We start from the raw sequence: 12403 nt of genomic DNA on the forward strand, positions 1-12403 counted from the left end.
TCTCCCTCCGTTTACAGAATGTTTTTATGGTTTACGGTGCCAAACGTGTCCCAGTGCACGTGACGGAAAGAATTCCTCCATCCCGAAGCACGTGACTTAAGCATTTTCAAATGCTTCTCGCTCCGCCACTCCGGAGTAAGCGGGAAGACGGGGTCAACGGTGGGTCACGGGGTCAATTTAATTTTCCTACAAGAGGGGGAGAAAGCCAGCAGGGGATGACTGTTACTAAAGAGGATGGAGGCTCCATCTGTCGTTAGGATACGACAGCGCGGTTCGTACTGATTCCACCAATTAAAAAAAAACCGATTCCATTCCTTCACTTTCTGGTGCGTTACGACTGTCTATCCGTCAAGACTCACGATTAATGTAATTACATCCCCCGAGCGAGCGTGGGAGAAGCGAAACGTTAACGCATCATCGTGTGAAGGATGAGTGATGATTTATCAGATCTCTAGCAACCCCCAATTAGTGTAAGTCGGGAAGGAGACGGGGGAAAAAGCGTGTAATTATGCCACATACACCCCTAGCGCGTGCGGTTTTTGGGCACCAAGAATATTTCAACATCCGATTTATCACGTGGCTTGGTGGGGTATTAATCTTACGCACGCATTTTGATTGGCTGACTTCTTTCCGCTCCCTGGTAACGGGGGGGAGATGCAACGTGGTAGGAAATTTAATTTAAACCCGTATACGTCGATGGGGTGGAAAGTGTTCCGCTCGACTTACGACGGAATTTAGTCCATAACTCGGCAGTTCGATAAGTAGGTCGCCAAAGACGGTCACCGAGCCAGACTCGGACTTTTCCACCCCTCCTCGAGGTTATAATCTGTAATGGAATGGACTGTTGTGTCACGTGACACCGCCAGCGATGATGGAGAATGTCTTATCCTCCCTCATCACCTATTTTTCCGGTAGAGAAAATCACGAGAGGGAGAGAGAAAGAGTGTAATTCGGGTGACAGACAAACGGACGTGCCAACAAAAGTAATTGAATCGGTCATAAAATTAAATTCTGCTTTTAGTAGACGAGGGATGGACGTCGTTTAGGCTGACGTCACACGAAAGTAATATTTCTGTCTTGTGTTTTTTTCCTTGTGTTTTGTTCCATAAAAATCTCGAGGGATTTCTTTTTGTACTCCGAACGCGTCCCGAGTTTTTGGCAATTTCCCAGAAGGGGATTATTAAACGGCCGGGTTTTTCCGCCGACTCAACGTTTCTGGCCGCTCTACAAATCGCCTCGACCTCCGACGACCTTCCCCCCTTTAAAACTACTCTCTTTTATTACCCTTTAAAATGCGGAATCTCCGAAATTCTTGGCAACTTTCCCCCTCTCCTTTTTTTTCCCTTCTTCTCCCCTCTCTCACTCCCCTCTCTCCCTCTTCTTCGCAATTTATGAACAATTGTCGGAAGCTTAGCATTCTTCATCCAAACGGATCCTCCATTCTGCATAAATTTATCTTCCATCTCCTTAAAACGCCTTAAAATGTACGATTTCCGTTTCTGTTCCTTCGTTTCCATCCTCCGGATGAGGAACGAGAGAGTGGCGCCATCCCGTGGACTCTTTCCCAACTTTCGTTTTGGTAGGATTGTCAAAAACTTTTCCAGTATGATTTTCCTTTCTTAGATAAACCACATTCATCCCTCAACTGGTAGATCGCGGACTCCGCTTATCCCGCTCACTCTATGCTAAGATGAGCACCGATCGAAAAAGGTTGGGAAGCTGAAAATTGCGGGAAGAGTTTTAACGATGAGGTGTAAATCGGTATAGGAGATGAATCTCAAGTTACTCTCCTGTAGGGATGAGGAAAGGAGGGTGAAAGACGAGGCCATCCCGAACGACAAACGAGCGTCTCATCCCGAGAGGAAGGCGATCGAAGTGTTTCTAGAAGAAAACGTCGTGAAGGAGAAGCTTGGGGAAAGAGTTGCAGCACGTTTCGATTACGTGGACTGTCGAGGGGACGTTAAAGCTTCCATCCGAAGCAGAAAGTCCCCCGGAGAATAATCGACTTTTTCTATCGATCGCCGGATCGATCCGTCACTCCAACCTCTTCCGCGCAGTCGCATTTCGATTCTGGACAGAGAAAGACCCCCGACAGTTACCTCTTCCCCTTTCAGAAGCGAAAAAAAGTAAAAAAGAGTGGTGACGTCACACCCGCACACCGACGATAAACACTCGTTCTCTACTGTTTTTTTCTTTTTCTTTTTCTAGTCGAAGTTGTTACGTTTTATCGCTGTCGACGTGTGTAGTTCCATTGCAGAAAGTCAGAGAATTCGTTACAGAGACGTCTCTCCTCCCTTTCCTGGTAATCTCTCCTCTCTTTACCTCCATTTATTTGTCTGGGATGTTGGATAAGAAGCGAGATCCTCTTCCAATACAATTGTCTTCTTGCCATCTCTCTATACTAGCGACGTTCGTATAGAATTATCTTCACCGCTCCCGGTGCTCCCGGATGGTGAAGATGCTGCCGAATCGGAGTGGAATCTCCGGGAAAGATAGGAGACGTCATCAATCCAGGCATCGTCCTTTATTTCGATTTACCATTCGGGTTCGAAAGATCGTTAAGCTTAAAATGCGGAAGTAATAAACTAAAACTGGCTCCTTTCTCTACTTGGCCACTTCCTTGGCCACGCGATCGATAAAATGCGAAACGTTAGTCTGTAGTTTATCGTTCATTCGACGTTGGATCGATTTGGTAAATCGCTCCACGAATAGGAAGGTTCCAACGAGTTTACCCTTTATTCGAAAAACGTCACGCGTGACGTTTCTACCTACTCGCGTGACGTAACATATTCGGCATGGGAATATTTCCTTCGTCTGCGTAATTTCTGCGTCAGAAAAGGGGGCAGATTAGACACTTTCTAAGGCAGAATGCAGAATTTTCACATCCAAAATCCCGTATTCTTCCTAATCTTGTTACTTTAAAAAATACATTCCGCAGCAAGATCTCGATTCTTAAATGGGAAAACTTTGTTAAATATATCAAATTACGATGCTCACCCCCTTCAATTTTCCTGTATATTCGTACAAATTGATTGTACAGTCCTGTGTGGATACGAAAAAAAAGTACAGTACGTCGGAGTGATGCTCCGGATACGATTGTTGTTTACGTCACCCCACTTATTTTTATGCACTCTTGTTGCATATTGGTGTATCGATCGTATTATTAGCATAATGGAGCGATTGCGTGAAGAGAGAACTGGCAATTACAGAAGGGGGAAGGTAATACGAGAGTATACCAATCGAACACTCCAGCTCACAATCCACCCTTGTAAACCGAGTACCTTCCTGATTGGCACTTATCGAAGATTTTATCCATTATAAATGGAGGAGCCATTGTTACGACTGAACGATTTTTAGTGTCGAATTAAACACCGTATAAAATATAATTATTTTATGTCTATTGTACGAATTCCACGCGCAAGGGTTACGAAAAAATCTCGCGCATAAACATGATTTCCGGTGTTCGTTGCCGGAATTCACTCCACGTGTTCGTACTCTAATTACTCGAACATTTAATTTAATTAAGTATTACGACGATACGGATTCGGTTCCGTGTTTTCTATTGAAAATTTCATTCGGTTACTTAGATAATTTGCAAAATAGAAGAGAAACGATGCGGACAATCTCCATCCATCAAAGACCTTTTCGAAAATCAATTTATCTTTTCTCTCTCTTTAAAAATCCCATTTATCTTATCGCCATTTCACTTTTTGATTAAAGAATCTGGAAACAAGTAGAACTTTAATGCAGTCTTTAACGGTGTTACTTTCCTTTACTGATACGTTTCCAGATGAAAATACGAACTACGAATCATTTTTTAATACAGTTTTTACGAATTAAAGCCCGTCAGATGCGAAAATTAACTCGATTTACCTACATCCCTACATCCTAAATTAGAAACTTTTCTCCTCCAGCATCCTGCTGCATCATCTCTTTCTCAATCTCCTCTTTTCATCTTCGTGATCTTCCTCCTCCTCCTTCTCTTCACGATCCTCCTCTAACCGTACGTGAATAGTTTAACAAGAATTGAATATTCTGACTTTAAAAATAAATATTTAACTAGAAAAAAATATTATTTTTATTCAACGAAAGAAAGAAATTTGATAAAGAAAATACTTTCTCCGAATTACGTCTATCTTAAACGCATTTATCATCCTTCAACTTCGAAAAGAAAAAAAATATATATGTATATATATATATATATATGAAAAATTTAATATAGTCCCATTAAAAATTATTCAAAAACATTTATTTTTAGAATTTATTAAATAATTTATTTAAAAAAAAAATAATTCGAATTTTTCTTCTAACAATTCATTTAACGAAGGTAAATCGTTATACGAATTTATTTCGGTTTTAGGAGAGCTGAAATCATGGAAAAAGGTAAAATAAATAAATAAATAAATAAGTAAAAATGAAATATTACAATATCAATCTTTCGCTGTAAGAAGGAAATAAAACGGTTTTGTTCTTTTAATTAAGTTTCCAGATGCTGATCCAGCAAAGATGCTGGCAAAATATCAAAAACTGTTCGTGTTGAATGGAAAGTTTCTCGTCTCGGCTCCTGAAATTTATCGTTATTCTCCGAATCTTTTATAGGAAAGTATCCACGACTAACGCTGTTAAATTTTAATATCACGTAAAGAAGTTTGTAGCAATTCGTTACCTTTATAATAAGCCAGTTGGATGCTAAGTATCACTCGATTCCCGACTCGTAAATTCGCATCTACCTCTTGCGTTTTATCAAATTTCGTGTGGTTCCTGCACTTTTCGAGTACATTTTCCTTGTAATTAATAAATATAAACAGTTAAAAATTTTTAATTATTTTAGATTTATAAGCTATAGTTATCCTTGCGAGTAAGATTTTCCAGGATGCTCGAGGGAGTTATCCCAGGATGAATATTAGGAAACTCTCGGTTATCTTATTGATTTTGTTACTTAATAACAGCCGTTGGAGGACGTTAACGAGTGTATTAGAATGTAAGTTATGCTGTCTACGTTCGTGAATTAAGGATACGAATTAAAGGTCACGTGGGTGAAGTTGACAGCGTATTTACAAAAGGTCGTTCGTCTAAACTCTTAACGTTACACGATTCGACTTTGCCTAATGAAGCTAAATCTCCTGAAGCATTTGCACGAAAGATTGCCAGGTTTTCGGTCGACAGCAATCATTATCTTAATTAGGGGGAGGGGCGAAGAACAGACGATTCTCTTCCATCGATCGGATTTCCATTAGCCGTCACCTCTCGTCGTAAAACGGAGCTTTATAACTAAATACCGATCGAAACGTAACTCCATCCGGACCACACGTAACCGGAATTAATCCTCTGCTGCATCTTCCAAATGAGAAATTCGGTTTAATCCTAGAATCTCTCTGGTAGAGAACATAAATTCCTTTCTCTCCATCCAAAAATTAACTCGATTTACAGCTCTACAGTTCGAAGTTTGGCTCAGTTAACTATATAAATTAGAAAATTCTTTCCTCCAGCATCCTCCTCCATTACCTCCTTTCGTCTTCGTGATCCTCATTTCTCATGAATCACTTTCTTAATACAATTTTTACAAAGTAAAGCTACAAAAATTAACTCGATTTACAGCCCTACAGCCTAAATTAGAAACTTCTCTCCTCTAGCATCCTCCAACATCACCTCTTTCTTAATCTCCTCTTTCCAATCTTTGTGATCTTTCTCCTCCTTCTCTTGACGATCCTCCCCAACCGCACCTGAATAGTTTAACAAGAACTGAATATTCTGTCTCAAAATTAATATTTAACTAGGAAAAAAATATTTTTTATTCAAAGAAAGAACGAAACGTGGCTAATATCAAGTGAGGGTGCGGCAAGAAACGAATGAAAGACACCCCCATGATTGGGCGTTAGATTCCTCCGCATCCTTACGAGCGTAGACGATTTCATAAAGGTGGAGCAGATTTAAGGATGCGGAGGAAGGTCGAGAGGAGGATGAAAACTCGCAGAACTCCCCCAGCGAATGTTAATAATTAGTTGCATAATGCAAAATTCCAAAGGGTGATTAGCGTGACTCGTTTGAAAAGTCGGTGCCGGAGGAAGATTCCGAGGAGGACGAAGAGGATTTATTCGATTAGAGAGACCCGGATGCATGCCAGAGGTCGGAATGCGCTTCCAGCAATTATATCGACCGTTAAGATCTCAATTAGAGAAGGAACTTTACGAGTCGAGCCGCTTTCGGAGTTTACGGAATTCCAATAATTAGCTTTGTTAGACTAACAACCGCTATTTCTTGTGTCTTTCCTCTCCTTGGACATCTTCCGAAATCTTTCTGTTAATAGGATAAGAAGGAGAGCCCAACGACCTAAATTTTTGAAGTAGAAGAGCCGTTCTTCATCACCATCCAACTTTCTGTTCCTCTTAACATTTCCTTATCTCCAGACAGTGGATCCAACTGTCGCCAGAATCACAAATGACTCATCTATTTACAACACAAATTCTTTCTTCAACCAATTCGCTTTAAATGACGAGCAAAAATTATTGTGCCATCGTTACAATTTCGGGCTGCAATTTTTAATCATATTTTTAATTTATTCAATTTAAAATATATGCTCTCCACCTCAGATTAGTGGTTGATTGCCCCTGTACATCATACTTTTCCTGATAACAACAGAGTCCTGCTGGACATCTACCTAACACCGTTCTCGATATTAAGGAAGGGCAGACAAACAGATGGATGTCAGTGAGAATTTTTAGGTATACAATTTTTGTCAAAATATTCGTGCTCACTATTTTATATGTGACTATTTCTAAACCCTTCAATCAAAGCTAATTGGGCTGAAAATTGTAGATATACTCTCAAGAATGGTGTTAGATGGAAGTCAAGACCAGATATGGAAAGCTTAGGGCCCCGATTAACTGCATACGAACTATTGATCTAGACCGGAAGTCACGCGATTCCTATTCGAAAAATTTTTCCTCCCGAACGGAGTTAGATAGATGACCGACATGACTCTGTTGTTATCAGGAAAAGTATGATGTGCAGAGGCAAGCCACTACTAATTTAGGTGGAGAGCATTTATTTTTTTATTAAATAAATTAAGAATATGATTAAAAATTTCAGCCGGAAATTGTGACCATGTCACAAAAAATTTTTGTTCGTTTCCAACGTAATTTCTCATTAAAATCTTAAGAAAACTTGCCGTGAGATAATCAAGATTTCAGCATCCAAAACTTATTGTATTCATTGTTAGGTTAATTATAATCCAGCAATTAAATATGGCCGATAAATTGGAGATTGCTGAAGTATAACTTGTTGGTTCAGATGCCACAAGTATCCTCTTCATCAACGGAACGGTTGTGTCTTAGTCTAATTAGAGGGATATTGAACTGTCTCCTCACCAGTCGAAGGTGATAGATAACTCTTGCCAGAGCTCATCTACACTACTAAAGAAGAAGATGCTGAGTGGCTAAGATACTAAGAGGAGAAGGGCCGTTAATTGGTGAATGAACAAAAGAAGACAAGGAGGAGATTAACTAACGAAAGTAAATTTAAATTGTAAGCGTGGCTACATTCTTCTACGGGAAGAAATAATACATTCCTGAGATTCCTGGATGTTGAAAAATAGAAATCGGATATCCGGAATATCCGCCATAGGGGATTATCTGGATTTCCTCTAATCTTCTGGATTTAGCAGTTGCAGAATATAACGGTTCGCGATTTTTCCCCTCAAAAAATTTTGAGGATTTTCGTTTCTTTATGGAGAAGGAACAAGATCTCTTTCTCTCTCTCTCTCTCTCTCTCTCTCTCCTCCGGATGCGGAGGAAAGCTTCTGGAAAATAATCTGAAGTATTAGAAATGTGTGAAGATCTTTCAGATTTCGAAGAGGAAATCACTTGGTTCTCTCTGCTTTGCTATTAAGAAGAGAAGAAAGCATCACTCTTCTTCTGCATGGGAAGCTTTCAGAAAATCTCTCCACTTTCTTGGAGGACTTTCCACGAATGATGGAAATCCGGAAGTAATCCTTTCAGATATGAAAAATGGACCTCTTCTACATAAGCTAATAAATAGTCGAAGAGACCGGGTCGACTTTCCCTACTTATTTCTCTTAAGAACGACGACGACGTGACTTTTCCCGCCTCGTGACAGATACATGGGCTGCCCGAAGTGTCGCCATCTGTGGCGAGATAGGAGAAATACACGAGAGGAGAAAAATCGAAATGAAACCGGTGATGAAAATCCTCTCCATCTTTCGACGTACGAGTACTTCCTCCACCTTTCTGGTTAGAAAAACGAAGGAATGTAGACAAAAATGCGACGTTACTAAAATGTAATTTCGACTTACGTGTCGCCATCTGTCGATTTTATACGCTAGCTTCTAAATTTTCTGAGAAGTTAACTGTTAGATCCGCAAATGATGCTGGAGCAGCGGGATGAAATAAAGTTGTGCGCTTCCTAACGTATTCAATTTTTCTATTATTTATCTAAATACATTGTCTTTTGAGATGATGATTATTTATTTAGGCAACAGAGGAACCAAATTTTGATTTTTAGACAATTTGAAGCAAATATATTTCGAAGAAATCGCTATAATTTACGAAAATCGCATGAAACGTTGACGAATATCGATTCGTTTCCCATTAAGAATTCAATCGATATTCAATTCTAGGGAATTTTACGTATAATTTAATTCAATTTTTAATTGTGATTTTAAGCGATTAACGTCTATCGATTAATTTTCTGACGATTTTTTCAATGATTTTCCGCATAAAAGTAACAAAAGAAAAGCTTGGAAAAATTGTATTCCTTGTAGTTTCTGTCGCTTCTACCGTTTCCCAACGTGACGTGACGCCATTATTTATCTTTCGTTTGATTCTATATTATTAAAATCCTCCAAGGATTTAGGTGAAGCGAACGTAAAAGTAAATCGTAGCACTTCTCTATTTTATAAAATTCCGATACAGCCATTATTGTTTTATTAGGTAAATATTTACCTACGTCACTACAACTGTCAAAGGAATCACGCGCTATGACATGAATTCCTTAACACTTATACAAATCTTCATCTTCTCCATCCTTCTCACTTTGTGTGGAAGAGAATTGATTGAGGAAAACAATTTGTTGACAGCAGAAACAGATTCGTTGATAAAGGATGCTAAACTGATGCGGGGATTGATGCGAGTGAAATGGATTGTCGCTTCGATTAAGCATCTTGTAAGCATTTTATCGCGCTGTATTCGATAGAGAAGACCTACTGGATGGATGTATCACGTGATTTTAGCTGTGGGGCATCATAAAATGCGGTAGAAGTGTCCATATTCTTGACAAATACAGTATGGAGAATGTAATTAGATAGAGAAAATGGATAGGTAATTCACTGAACAATGCCGTTTTGTCATCCACAGCATACCATTCGTGGAATTATAAATTTCTGTTCAATTATCTTCCTATTTTTCCTAATACTTTCCTATCTGGAATATCAGTAACGTTTTAATTGATCTAGAAAGATTAAAAATCCTCACAGATAACGGATTTAATAATAATTTTAAATATACTTCCTTTCTAATCTTACTCCTTTATAAATAAATTTTAAGTCACTTTAAAGACTTATTTTCGCGCCTAACTCAATTATTAATCCGTGACTAAAAAATTGAATTTCAGTTTGCGAAAAACTGTCACCAGAGGGATGACTTCTGCCGCTTTGGAAACAAACATGGCGGCGGACACTGATGAGCTTCTGGTCGCATCGCCATTACTTTACTATTAATTTTCTAAATTTGATTAATTTGGAAGCGGATTTCGAGTTAGAAAACAGGAAATATTTTTCAATTGTAACAGAAAAAAAAAATTAAATATATTTGTTAGTTGTTAAATATGTAAGATAAATTAATTTAGGATTGTTATTGACGTGGGTTTAGACAATTACGTATTTAAAATTAAGTAAAATATATTTGTTGGAAGTGTAGAATAATTATAATTTGCGAAAATTTGTTACAAACTGCTCAGATTATCACGTCTTCATCTTCCCAGTACATCTACGTTAAACACCTTATATTATCTATCGATATTGATTTGTATAATAAATTTTAATAATTTAAAAGATATTTCTCGTTGATGTAATTCATAATAAATCACATAAAAATATTTTAAAACAGTTAAATTATTTAAATAAGCCATTAATCAGCCGAAGGGTATTTCCCTTCGAGCTCTGAATCCTTGCAGCAAAGCAAGCTTTACAGGGGGCAACGTTTTCTAATGACTTTCGCAAGAATAAATTTACTAAAAATTTCGTTATTTCTAAAAAAAATAACCCGTGTAGCTGAAAATAATGATTTTTGGCACAGTAACTTTAAGTAATTATATATTTACACGACGTAAAAATTTAATTAAGCATGTTTTTTTTTTAAATTAATGTTTACGTTTAAATTAATAATACTGTGTAATTTTTAATGCAATTTACAAGATAACAAATACTTTAAAATTATTATTATTTACGTTTTTATAATATTTTTTTAGTAAAATATTTAATTATAATTAGAAAATAATTATAAATTTACAATTAAGGTAAAAGGTGATTCGTTTGAGGTGTAAAAATCAATCAATTATCTTTAACAATAAGATTTATCCATTTTATAAGCTTCGTTACTTTATAAATTCATCATTTAAACGCTTAATTTACATATTTTGACAATTAAAAATAAGATATTTTCATCCATTTACACTTAATTGTGATAAACAAGATTTAAAACTAAATCAATTAGAAGTGTCAAAGAAGTCAATTTGTTGATTTTATTAAAGAAATATTATTAAATTATAATAAATTACCATATATTATGCTTTATTTCGTGTCCCCAGATAAAGGAGAGATCCTGGATTAATATTAATTAATTCAGATTAATTAGGATTTTATATAAAATAATTTAAAATATAATTGAACACAAATCTCTAAGAGCCCTTCGAATATATGGAGTTTAGTTTACTAAATTTATTTATTTTTTTTCGAATTAAAGAATTATACACGACTTTATTGATGATTTTAAGCAATTTCTATGGTATTGTAAAGAATAAATGACATAGACTTGGAAAAACTTTCGATAACTTATGGTCAGATATACGTAAATTTTTGGGTTCTCAATACAAAAACATTTATTTTCAATAAGGAAATTTAATATTCTTACAGAATTACATAAACATTAACTAACAGATACAAGACAGATTATCATTTTATACGCGAGAAAGATAAGAAATGCGATAAGGAAAGTGTAGTTATCGCTATCTTCTTATCGCTTCCAAGATAGAAAAACATACGTGTTAAACTGAGGCAAAAGACTCGCTCTGCTAAGGAACTGTTTTATGAAATAAATTATGATCATTACTGCAGTATCTAGTACAATTAAAACCGCTACAATTACAAGAGTTTGACTCTTCAGTTGGTCTTTCGTTCCTTGATGCGGATGAAAGTTGTCTTCACTGTAAAGTAATAATATGGAAAACTTTTTCTTAATTTTATTGCAATGTCACATAGAATTTTCTTGCATAAATGAGCCATGGGATGTCAGGAATTAAATAAATATAATAAATTTTTCCATTTTTACAGCATTTTTGTTGTGATTTTATTAATTTTCTTGATAACCAGCAAATTTTTTTAATCGTTTTATCTAAGTAAATATGTAGATAACATGATAAGTAACTTGTTACGTGAGAGAAAAATCTGTCCTGGAGCGATCATCGATAAAAAGTATCTCCAGATGTGAGAGAACGACATTAATGCGACAGTTTGCTCCAGGATGAAGGTTTTATGGTCAGTGCAGATGGCCCGATCCGGATACAGCTGGTTTGACCTTCGACCCCATGCAGCTTCTCCTTACGGGAAAGGATGGAAGAGAGCACAGTTAAGCTTCGAGTCCGTCCAATGTGAATATCACGTACCTTAGATTTAATTAATTACAAATAGCATTATGCTAAACATTTTAAATTGTTTATCATTAGATAAAATGGTATTTTAATGAAGTTATAATAAAGATCTACAACAATGCGTGAAAAATAATGCTGTTTTAATCATTAATTTACATCTGCTTTATTGATAAAATAGAAAACGTAAAATTACTGTAATCAACGTAACTGCATTTGTGGCTCCTTAATGAAACGAAATCTCAGGAACCATTTTGTATTTCTTACTTACTCTTGAACAAGCGAAATGTTTAGAAAAACCTGTAACAACAGCACTCCATCTAGAGCATCTTTCCCCTCATCAGTTGTGTGCTGTAGGAAAACCCCTTCCATTTGGAACATTACTTGTATACTGCAGGCTTTTAAGTAACATCCTCGTTACAATAACATAATTAAATTAAGTTTTCTTATTTACATCTTTAATTACAACATGAATTTAGTAGATAATTTGCAACTCTTGAAAATCTTAGAGTTTCAAAAGAAACAC

This window comes from Centruroides vittatus, unplaced genomic scaffold (assembly GCF_030686945.1).
Source record: "Centruroides vittatus isolate TY-2023 unplaced genomic scaffold, ASM3068694v2 contig_2747, whole genome shotgun sequence".
Taxonomy (NCBI): domain Eukaryota; kingdom Metazoa; phylum Arthropoda; class Arachnida; order Scorpiones; family Buthidae; genus Centruroides; species Centruroides vittatus.